The sequence below is a fragment of the Prionailurus bengalensis genome, chromosome C1, assembly GCF_016509475.1.
Source record: "Prionailurus bengalensis isolate Pbe53 chromosome C1, Fcat_Pben_1.1_paternal_pri, whole genome shotgun sequence".
Taxonomy (NCBI): Eukaryota; Metazoa; Chordata; class Mammalia; order Carnivora; family Felidae; genus Prionailurus; species Prionailurus bengalensis.
Window position 1 is genome coordinate 158800572 of NC_057345.1, and position 9571 is coordinate 158810142.

Below are 9571 nucleotides of genomic sequence, written 5' to 3' on the forward strand. Positions count from 1 at the left end.
ATAGAGAATTCAGAAAATGACACAAGAAATTAAGAGAAGGAAATAAAGAAAAACAGTCTAACTATGTGACTCCTTGATGATTCATCTCAAATCATCATTCCAATCACTTATCACGGCTTTTCTGAGTGATTCCCCACCTAAGTGATTACTGACTTCCCCTCCTCCCTTGCCCTGATTCCTGATGTGTCAGTGACAATTCAAGTTTACTGGTAAAGCATTAAGCTTTTCTCTCCTCCACTGCCTCTGCTTCCCTTTCCTATTATAAGTCTTGTAAAATATCTAATCTTGTAAAATATCTATACCTAATTCAGCCAGCCACTCAAGGTGACAAACTTTCCTTCCTAGAACCATGGTCCAGTTTGTCCGTAACCTTACTGAAAAGGCTCTGGTGCTGATAAATGCTGCTGTGACTCACTCAAAGCCTGGTTAGCCAGCTTTTGGAACAACTTTAAGGTTGAGCTGGTTTCTCCAACCCCTGCTGAGGATCCTACTACTACTTAGAGCCTGGAAAAAAAATCATCCGTGGCGCTTAAACTGCTACAAACAGCTTGCAGTTAAAGAAGCTGTGTTGAATGGTTTGGTGGCCACAGAGGTATGGATGCAGTTTTATATCCATGAGATCACAGACAATCATGGCATCACTTATGATAACATTTGAGGACCAATCTTTAACATCTGATGATATTTGATTTACTATGTGAGGGTTCTGGGACCATGTGTGATCAAACTGGTATCTGTAATAATGTATAATAAATTAATGTATAATACTTACAAGTATACTTATACCTTCTCATGCCTGAAACCCCATGTGTAATTTCCGGTATCTCCTAGTATATCCTAAATTCCAAAACATTCCCATTTAAATTTTATAATAGCGATAAAATTCACAGCAATGCTATTTGCACATCCTTCCTCAGATTTCCAATGTGGCTTCTCAATTATCACCTTAAATCTCTAAGCACCGAACGTACTTATAACTTCCAACTCCGTGAAGTCACTTCTTCTTTTTTTCACACTCCCATTGGATTCACATTTTTTTTATTTTCCCTTGTAAGGATCTGCAGCTGTGTTTTTTGACACAGCTATTGAATTTTATCCTAACTCGTCTCCTTTTCTCTAATTTTGTTTCATTAATATTAGAACATCTCTGATAAATCATTTTTATAAACCCAAGGCTTTTTGAACTTCCTCAACAATCCAAAGGCTTTTCTCTGGAAAGGAACTGAGGGGAAAAAATATTGCAAGACTGAGAACTAAGTGTCCAGTTTTTAATATGCTTATTCTGGGATATTGTGCGATTTAAGGAGAAATGCTGAGTAACAACTAGGTCTTGAATTCAACAAGTTACAGAACTGGAGATGTTAATTTTGGAATACTTGGAGTATCTGTGGTATTTACAGGCTTGGAAGGATCTAAAATCCCCTAGAGGAGGGACTCCTGAGATGGTTAAGCGTCCGACTTCCACTCAGGTCATGATCTCACAGTTCATGGATTCCAGCCCCGCATTGGGTTCTGTGCTGATAGCTCAGAACCCGGAGCCTGCTTCAGATTCTGTCTCTCTCTGCTTCTCCAACACTCATGCTCTGTCTCTGTCTTTCAAATATAAATAAACATTTTAAAAATAAAATAAAATCTCCTATAACATAAAATGGAAAAAAAAAAATCTACAATTGATCCCTGAAAGGACTCCATCAGTTGAGGTTGGACTAAAGAAGGAGAAATAATCAAAATAGACTAAAATATGACTGTAAGAATGTAGATTAAAAACAAGAAGAATCTCTAGTGGCAGAGTCTAAAAACTAAGTTTTTCAGATAGTCCATCTTTTTAGCATAACAGAGATGCACACATTGAACCAGGGGAAAAAATTCTGCCAGTATCCTCCACAATCATCAAAGAAGAAAGTATGTTAAAAAAAATTTTTTTTTTAACGTTTATTTATTTTTGGGACAGAGAGAGACAGAGCATGAACGGGGGAGGGGCAGAGAGAGAGGGAGACACAGAACCGGAAACAGGCTCCAGGCTCTGAGCCATCAGCCCAGAGCCTGACGCGGGGCTCAAACTCCTGGACCGCGAGATGGTGACCTGGCTGAAGTCGGACGCTCAACTGACTGCGCCACCCAGGCGCCCCTTAAAGTATGTTAGACTGTAGGGACGCCTGGGTGGCGCAGTCGGTTAAGCTTCCGACTTCAGCCAGGTCACGATCTCGCGGTCCGTGAGTTCGAGCCCCGCGTCGGCTCTGGGCTGATGGCTCAGAGCCTGGAGCCTGTTTCTGATTCTGTGTCTCCCTCTCTCTCTGCCCCTCCCCCGTTCATGCTCTGTCTCTCTCTGTCCCAAAAATAAATAAACGTTGAAAAAAAAAAAATTAAAGTATGTTAGACTGTAGAAGGCAAATTCGTAGTATTTGGATCAATCCACTATCCACTTGAAGATACACAAAAGGACTTCAAACATCGTCCAAGCAGATTGATAACGTCAGTGAAGATGGCACATTAGGGACCTGAAGGGGCTTGTGCTCCCCCAGAAATACCAAATAACCTGGCAAAAACTGTAAAAACCAACATTATTGGAATTCTGTAAAATAGGCAAGGGTTTACAGCAATCAAGTGAACACTTAACCAGGAGAAAGGCCACTAGAACATAGTAAGAGAACTCTATGGCATTTTGATTCAGCCTTCTCCCATCCCTTTCCCTGGTACAATGGCAGTCTTCAAGATGGCAGCTTGAATCCTCTGTATGAATTCACGGTACTACAGGAGGTAGAGAAAACTGCTCTCAAGGAATCACATTTGTTTTGACCTGTCTGTGGTTTCCCTGAAGAATTATCACAAAAAGCCTACCTTTGTTTCACTTAACTTATAACCCTCTTAGGGTGGAGGATGTTCTTCAGAAATGTTGACAGTCAAGTGCTGCCACCTGGGACAAAAATTAACAACTGAAGCAAACAATAGACATGACAAAAGCCAGGAAGAAAGCATTGGGGAATGAGATTCTTCAGGGAATAAGGGCTTTGAAAAGCTCCTGAGTATACTAGCTAATCCAGAAAGCTACGCAAGTGCCCAGGGCAGCATGCATGCTCAGAGAAGACTAGAAAAGACAATAAACATTCATTTCTAACTGATCTTTAGGCTCAGCATATGCAGGAAGTGAAGGCTAATTCAGAATTCTAAGTGGTGTGGCCAAGCATTGAGGAAAAGGGAACATGATTTTTATAACCGAGATACTATTATGGGTTGAATTGTGTCCCTCTAGAATTCATATGTTGAAACTCCAGTACCTCAGGTACTCAGTACCTCATCTCCAGTACCTCAGAATGTTACTGTATTTGTAGATAAGGCTTTAAAGAGGTGATTATGTTAAAATGAGGCTGCTAGGGTGGGCCCTAACCCAATTTCACTGATGTCCTTATAAAAAAGAAGTGTGGACACAGAGACATCGTGTCTGAGCAAGCACAGAGAAAAGACCATGTGAGGACATAGGGAAAAGGTGGCCATCCCTATGAGAGAGGCCTCAGAAGAACTGAACCCCGTCAATATCTTGATCTTGGACTTCCAGCCTCCAGAAGGGTGAGAAAATAAACATCCGTTGTTTAAGTCACGCAGTTTGTAATCTTTTATCATGGCAGCACTAGCAATCTAATATAGGTATGTGGATCTGAAAGTGACTTTCTATAGAATCCCCACACAAAAATTTAGAAAATTGTTCAGCAATCTGAATAGAAAGAAAGAAAATAGGGGCGCCTGGGTGGCGCAGTCAGTTAAGCGTCCGACTTCAGCCAGGTCACGATCTCACGGTCCGTGAGTTCGAGCCCCGCGTCAGGCTCTGGGCTGCTGGCTCAGAGCCTGGAGCCTGTTTCTGATTCTGTGTCTCCCTCTCTCTCTGCCCCTCCCCTGTTCATGCTCTGTCTCTCTCTGTCCCAAAAATAAATAAAAAACGTTGAAAAAAAAATTTTTAAAAAAAAGAAAGAAAGAAAATAGGAAGACACGGATTCAGGAGATAGAAATAAAAGATATGAGTAAACAAAACAAGGACATGGAAAGAAAACAGAATGTGATATGGAAGAGAAGCAAGAAACTAAAAATGTACTATCAGAATTAAAATCTTCATTACAAGTAGTAAACCACAAGCCAACACTGTAGGAAATGTAATCAGTGACACATTACATTAAATGTGGGAATTATTTCAGACTGTAGAGGAAGAGGACAAAAATAGGAAAATGATGAAATAGAGATTATAAATTTTTTTTAATGTTTTATTTATTTTTGAGAGAGAGAGAGAGAGAGAGAAAGACAGAGACAGAGCACAAGCAGGGGAAGGGCAGAGAGAGAGAGAACCGTGAGATCATGACCTGAGCTGAAGTCGATGCTTAACCGACTGAGCCACCCAGGTGCCCCTAAATAGAGATTATAAATAAAAGTGATAGAAAATAGAGGCTTAAGATAAGAATTACAAGGCTCCCCAAGGAAGAAACAAAGCCAAAAAAACTGAAGCAATCATCATTGAAATAAATGGAGCTGAAAATTTTTGAAGCGTAAAGATTGAAGGTCAATAAAAACAGAACCATATTTGGTTAGTTCCATAGCAAATTACAAGGACAGAGGGGAAAAGTTCTGTAAGCTTCCAGGCTGAAAGAAAGGTTAAGTTTTAATCATTTTATAAGTTATTGGTTCTGTTATAGTAATGATTAAATAATTTTTCAACTCTTTGCAAATATAGAACATTGTCTTTGTCCAGAGAACCATAAATAATTTGCTTTTTTACTAGGGAAGCATATAAACTGCTGTTTACTGCAAAATTAATGGAAATTCCAAGGAAATTAAAAGATGTTTTGCATATTTAAAATCCATATTAAATGAGCTGATAATTAGAAAAGACTAAGAAACCACCTACTGGCTGGTATAATGTTACCAAGCTCTCCCAGTGTCATGTTCCATCCCGGACTTGCAAATAACCTTGCATAAAAATATATATCAAACTTATTCAATCTTGTATCAGTTAGCTTTTGCTATATAACATACCACCCCCAAAACTTGGTGGCTTAGAGCACCACTTTATTTGCCGACAATTCTGTGAGTTAAGCATTGTGATGGGTTCTGCCAACTTGGGTGGGGGTGGGAGTGGGGGTGTCTCACTGGGGGTCGTGTGCCAGGCTGCCATCATCTGGTGACTGATGGTCTCATGGACTAACAGACTAATAGTCTGAGATGGCTCACTCATGGGTTTGGTGGTTTGGTTCTGGCAGACAGCTGTTTTGTGGGACCCTAGCAACATAGGCCAGACTTTACACGGTGACAGCATTACCAATAGGCAGGCTCCAATGTGCCATTTTAACACCTGTCCTTGTATCACTCCCACTGATGACTCATTATCCAATATCAGTCACATGGACAAACCCAGATTCAATATGGGAAGGGACTACACACATGGACATGGATATGTGGAGGCTTGTCCATTACTGAAATAGTCTACCAGAAACTTCGACCATATAAACATGCATAAGTGGTCCACATTTAGGAATTTATTCTAAGTAAACATCAGATGTGTGTGATGATGTTCATTTACAGATGTTCTTCAGGGGCGCCTGGATGGTTCAGTCAGTTAAGCGTCTGACTTCGGCTCAGGTCATGATCTCACAGTTCACGAGTTTGAGCCCCACATCGGGCTCTGTGCGGACAGTGCGGAGCCTGGAGCCTGCTTCAGATTCTGTGTGTGTGTGTGTGTGTGTGTGTGTGTGTGTGTGTCTCTGTGCCCCTCCCTGCTCGCTCTCTCTCTCTCCCTCTCAAAAATAAATAAACATTAAAAATTTTTTTTTAATTTTTTAAAATTAGAGACAATCTAAATGTCTGATTATGGGAGGTTAGCCAAACAAACCCATATGACAGAATACAATACAAATTTTTGTTTTTTAAATCACTGAACAAAAGAATATTTATTGATATCAGAAAGTGTTCTGGATAAGTTTATGGGTTTTTTTTTAGAAAGCAGCCAATAATACATATGACACTGTTTTGGTAAAAAAAAATAAAATGAATATAAAACATATGCAGACAAACAAACACAGATCACAGGAGTAAAAGACAAAATGAATGTACTCTACATAGCGATAGTGATCATGAATGTACTCGTATGGACTCTGAGGTAGGACAGATCTGGGTCTGAATAGCTAGGTAAGTAAATTGGACCAATTATTTAATCCTCTCGGGGTCTCTGTTTTCTCAACTTTAAATTAGTTGGTAGTTTAACAACTGATAGGGTTGTTATGAGTATTAAATGAGATAATGCTTGTAGCATACTACTTGACAAACTAAACTGAACTTTAGGATTGCTCTGATTTGCTAAATAAGGAATGATTTTTCTGTTTATTTTTCTCTGATGACATCACATTTTTATTTAATAACAGAACTAGGATAATAGTAAAAAAAATTCTTGGAATTATTGAGATTTTGTTTAAATGTTAAACCAGCCTCCATACAGATGGAACAGAGCCAAAACCCAGGTTCTGCAGTCCCTGTTCTGCAAAAGAAAGGCTCTCATTCAGGGAGAAGCTGAAGAAACCAGCCCCCTGCTTCGAGACGTTGTCAGGCAGTAATCCCAGGACATTGTAAAGATAAGACAAAAGTTCACTTGGGACATTTATTTAACAAATGTTTGGCATTGCATCAGAGGGCCACTGGTGACTGGGCAGCTGACCTGCATTAGGTCAGGTATACTCCACTATGAGTCATTTTCTGCATCTACAGCCAATCAACTTGAACAGACTATTATAACAAGGACATGTCCTTTATTTTTGGGACGGTTTCATTAATAACATTAACAATAACATGGCCATTCCCACGATGTGATGTTTTATAGTCAAATAAGCTTCTAAGCAATTTGCTTTCAAACTAATAATTCACCTTTAAAAAGAAACAATCACCAAAAAGCCATGTGTACTTAATTGTATTGAAGCAGGACAAGAACATTATATTCAGAAAATCTGAAAGGCTAATAGCATCTCACAAATTTCAGTCAATAGAATAGTGTCCATAAATCTTGCAAACTAAATGAATCCAGTGCACCTAGATGATAAAGATGTTTAGATTTAAAAACAATAATTGTGGGGCGCCTGGCTGGCTCAGTCAATAGAGCATGTGACTCTTGAACTTAGGGTTGTGATTTCAAGCCCCACATTGGGTGTAGAGATTACTTAAAAGTATTTTTTAAAAATAAATAAAATACAATAAAATAAACAGACATTGCAAGCTTGTTGATGGCCAAGTTTGTTGTCTATTTGTATTTCCCATAACACCTGACAAATTATTTTGCACCATAAATACTTAGGGCCTGACTAGTTTTGTTGGTTAATAGCCAAAGCACTTGATTTGACATTTGGGTGCTTACAAATACAACTTCAACTCCATGACTATAAGGAAAGCATCTGATGTATTTTATAAAATAGCAACGAGGTATCTTACTTTTTATTATCATTATGACAAAGAAGTAGGGAAAATTTGAAAATATATTTAGAAGGGGCACCGGGGTGGCTCAGTGGGTTGGGCGTTTGACTTTGGCTCAGGTTATGATCTCACTTCTTTGGTTTGAGCCCCACATCGGGCTCTGTGCTGACAGCTCAGAGCCTGGAGCCTGCTTCAGATTCTGTGCCTCCCTCTCTGTCTGCCCCTTCCCTGCTTGCTCGCTCGCTCACTCTCTCTCTCTCTCTCTCAAAACTAAATAAACGTTTAAAAAAATTTGTAAAAAGAAAGTATATTTAGAAGTGTAAAAAACCTACAGCAAAACTGCACTTTCCATTAGGTGAGCAGTCTGTTCTTAATAAGCTATGCATTCCAGGCCCAGTTACGAGACCAGAAACTAATCTCAGTATGCCCCTCCCTGCTTCTACAATGCCTAATTAAGTTTTGAACTTTAATTCCAAAGAACATTGATTATATGTGTGTATGTATATATGTATTTGTGTGTGTGTATAATCATCTTTATAAAACTACATGCTTTTGTAAAAAAATTGTATATAAATTAAAAAGTATGGTTTTATCAGGTTTTAAACATTTTATAAAAAATATTCCAAATATACATAAAAGTAGACAGATTAGTATCCTGAACTCCCAGGTACCCATCGCCAGCCCCAGCATAAACCCATGGCTAATCCTGGCCCAACCACACACACATCCACTCCTCCCACTACTATGGTATTTTGAAACAATTCTCAGACATCACATTATTTCATCCATTAATATTTCAGTAATTATTCTAAACAACAAGCATTCCTTTTTTGATAACCCTAATATCACCATCACATCTGGAAAATTAACAATAATTTCTGAATAGAATCAGCTATTCCATTATCTAAATTGCTAATTGTCTCAGAAAAATTGCTTCAAATGGATTTGTTGTTGTTTTAATGTATGTTTATTTGAATCAGGATCCAAATAATTTCTATATATTGCACACGGTTATTACATCTTTTAATCAATAGACTTCCTTTCCATTTTTTTGTCTGTGCAATTTATTTCTATTAAATAAACCATGTTATTTGTCCTTAGAATTGCCCTCATTGGTTTGCTGATGAGACCTCCAGGATATAGTTTAATCTGTTTCCTCTATTCTCTATATTTCCTGTAAATTGGTAATTGGATGTGAAGGCTATATTAGATTGAGGGTTTTTGTTTGTTTGTTTTTGGTGTTTTTGGGGAGGCCATGAGTGTGGATAAGACTTTTCCCTAGTTGCCATTTTGCTGAATCATATCATTCTCACTGTAATCTTAAAAAAAAATCTTTTCCTTTTTCTCTTGCCTCACCCTCTCTTGTTTCACCCTACACCACCTAACTACGGTGACCCATATTAACAATCCAATACATATCCCTCCATATTTTCTCCATGTTCACATAAATATCTTATTCACATGCAGAGATTCTCTGTTTGCTTTATAAAAATGAGGTCTTGAAAAACCTTCCAAGCCTAGTAGAAGAGTTCTAATTTGTTCTATTTAATGGTTCCAAAATGATACTCCATGTGCATATCCACCACAATTTACTCAGCCATCCTACTTCAGGTGGCAAATACTTTGTTCCTGGATTTTTTTTGCCACATCTTGTTCACATATACATATATGCTGGCTTTTGTTTTTGTAGGATGGATTCCCGAGAGTGAGATTGCTGGGTCAAAAGATATCATGTATATTTTATTTTAATTGATGTTTCCAGATAGCTGTCAAAAAAGGCTGTAGCATTTGACACATCCACAGCAAAGGGTGAGATCATCCTTTCCTTGGCAATCTAAAACAGTCTCGAGGAGTGGAAAAAAAAAAAAAGTCACAAGTAAGAGTCACATGTTGGAAGCCAGCAAGGAGCAGGGGCCATTCAAGGAGAGGAAAACCTCTGTGGGATCTCCTAATCAGCATTCAGTGAGCTAATGGCAAGTGGTTCTTCAATAGAAAAGGCCCTATTCATCTTTGTATCTCATGAACCTAATGCAGGCTTGGCACAGAACAGATAATATAAAATACCCCCAAACAGGGTCTGAAGACAGTTATCTCTAACTGCTAAGAGTTAACCTCTAACTTCTCTCCATTTCATGGA

The 9571-nt window shown here is 38.6% G+C and overlaps 1 pseudogene; it reads left to right on the forward strand.

Annotated features, from left to right (window-relative positions):
* The first annotated feature begins 349 nt into the window (after nt 1–349).
* LOC122479491 lies at nt 350–658 on the forward strand (annotated as a pseudogene).
* Nucleotides 659–9571: the final 8913 nt, after the last annotated feature.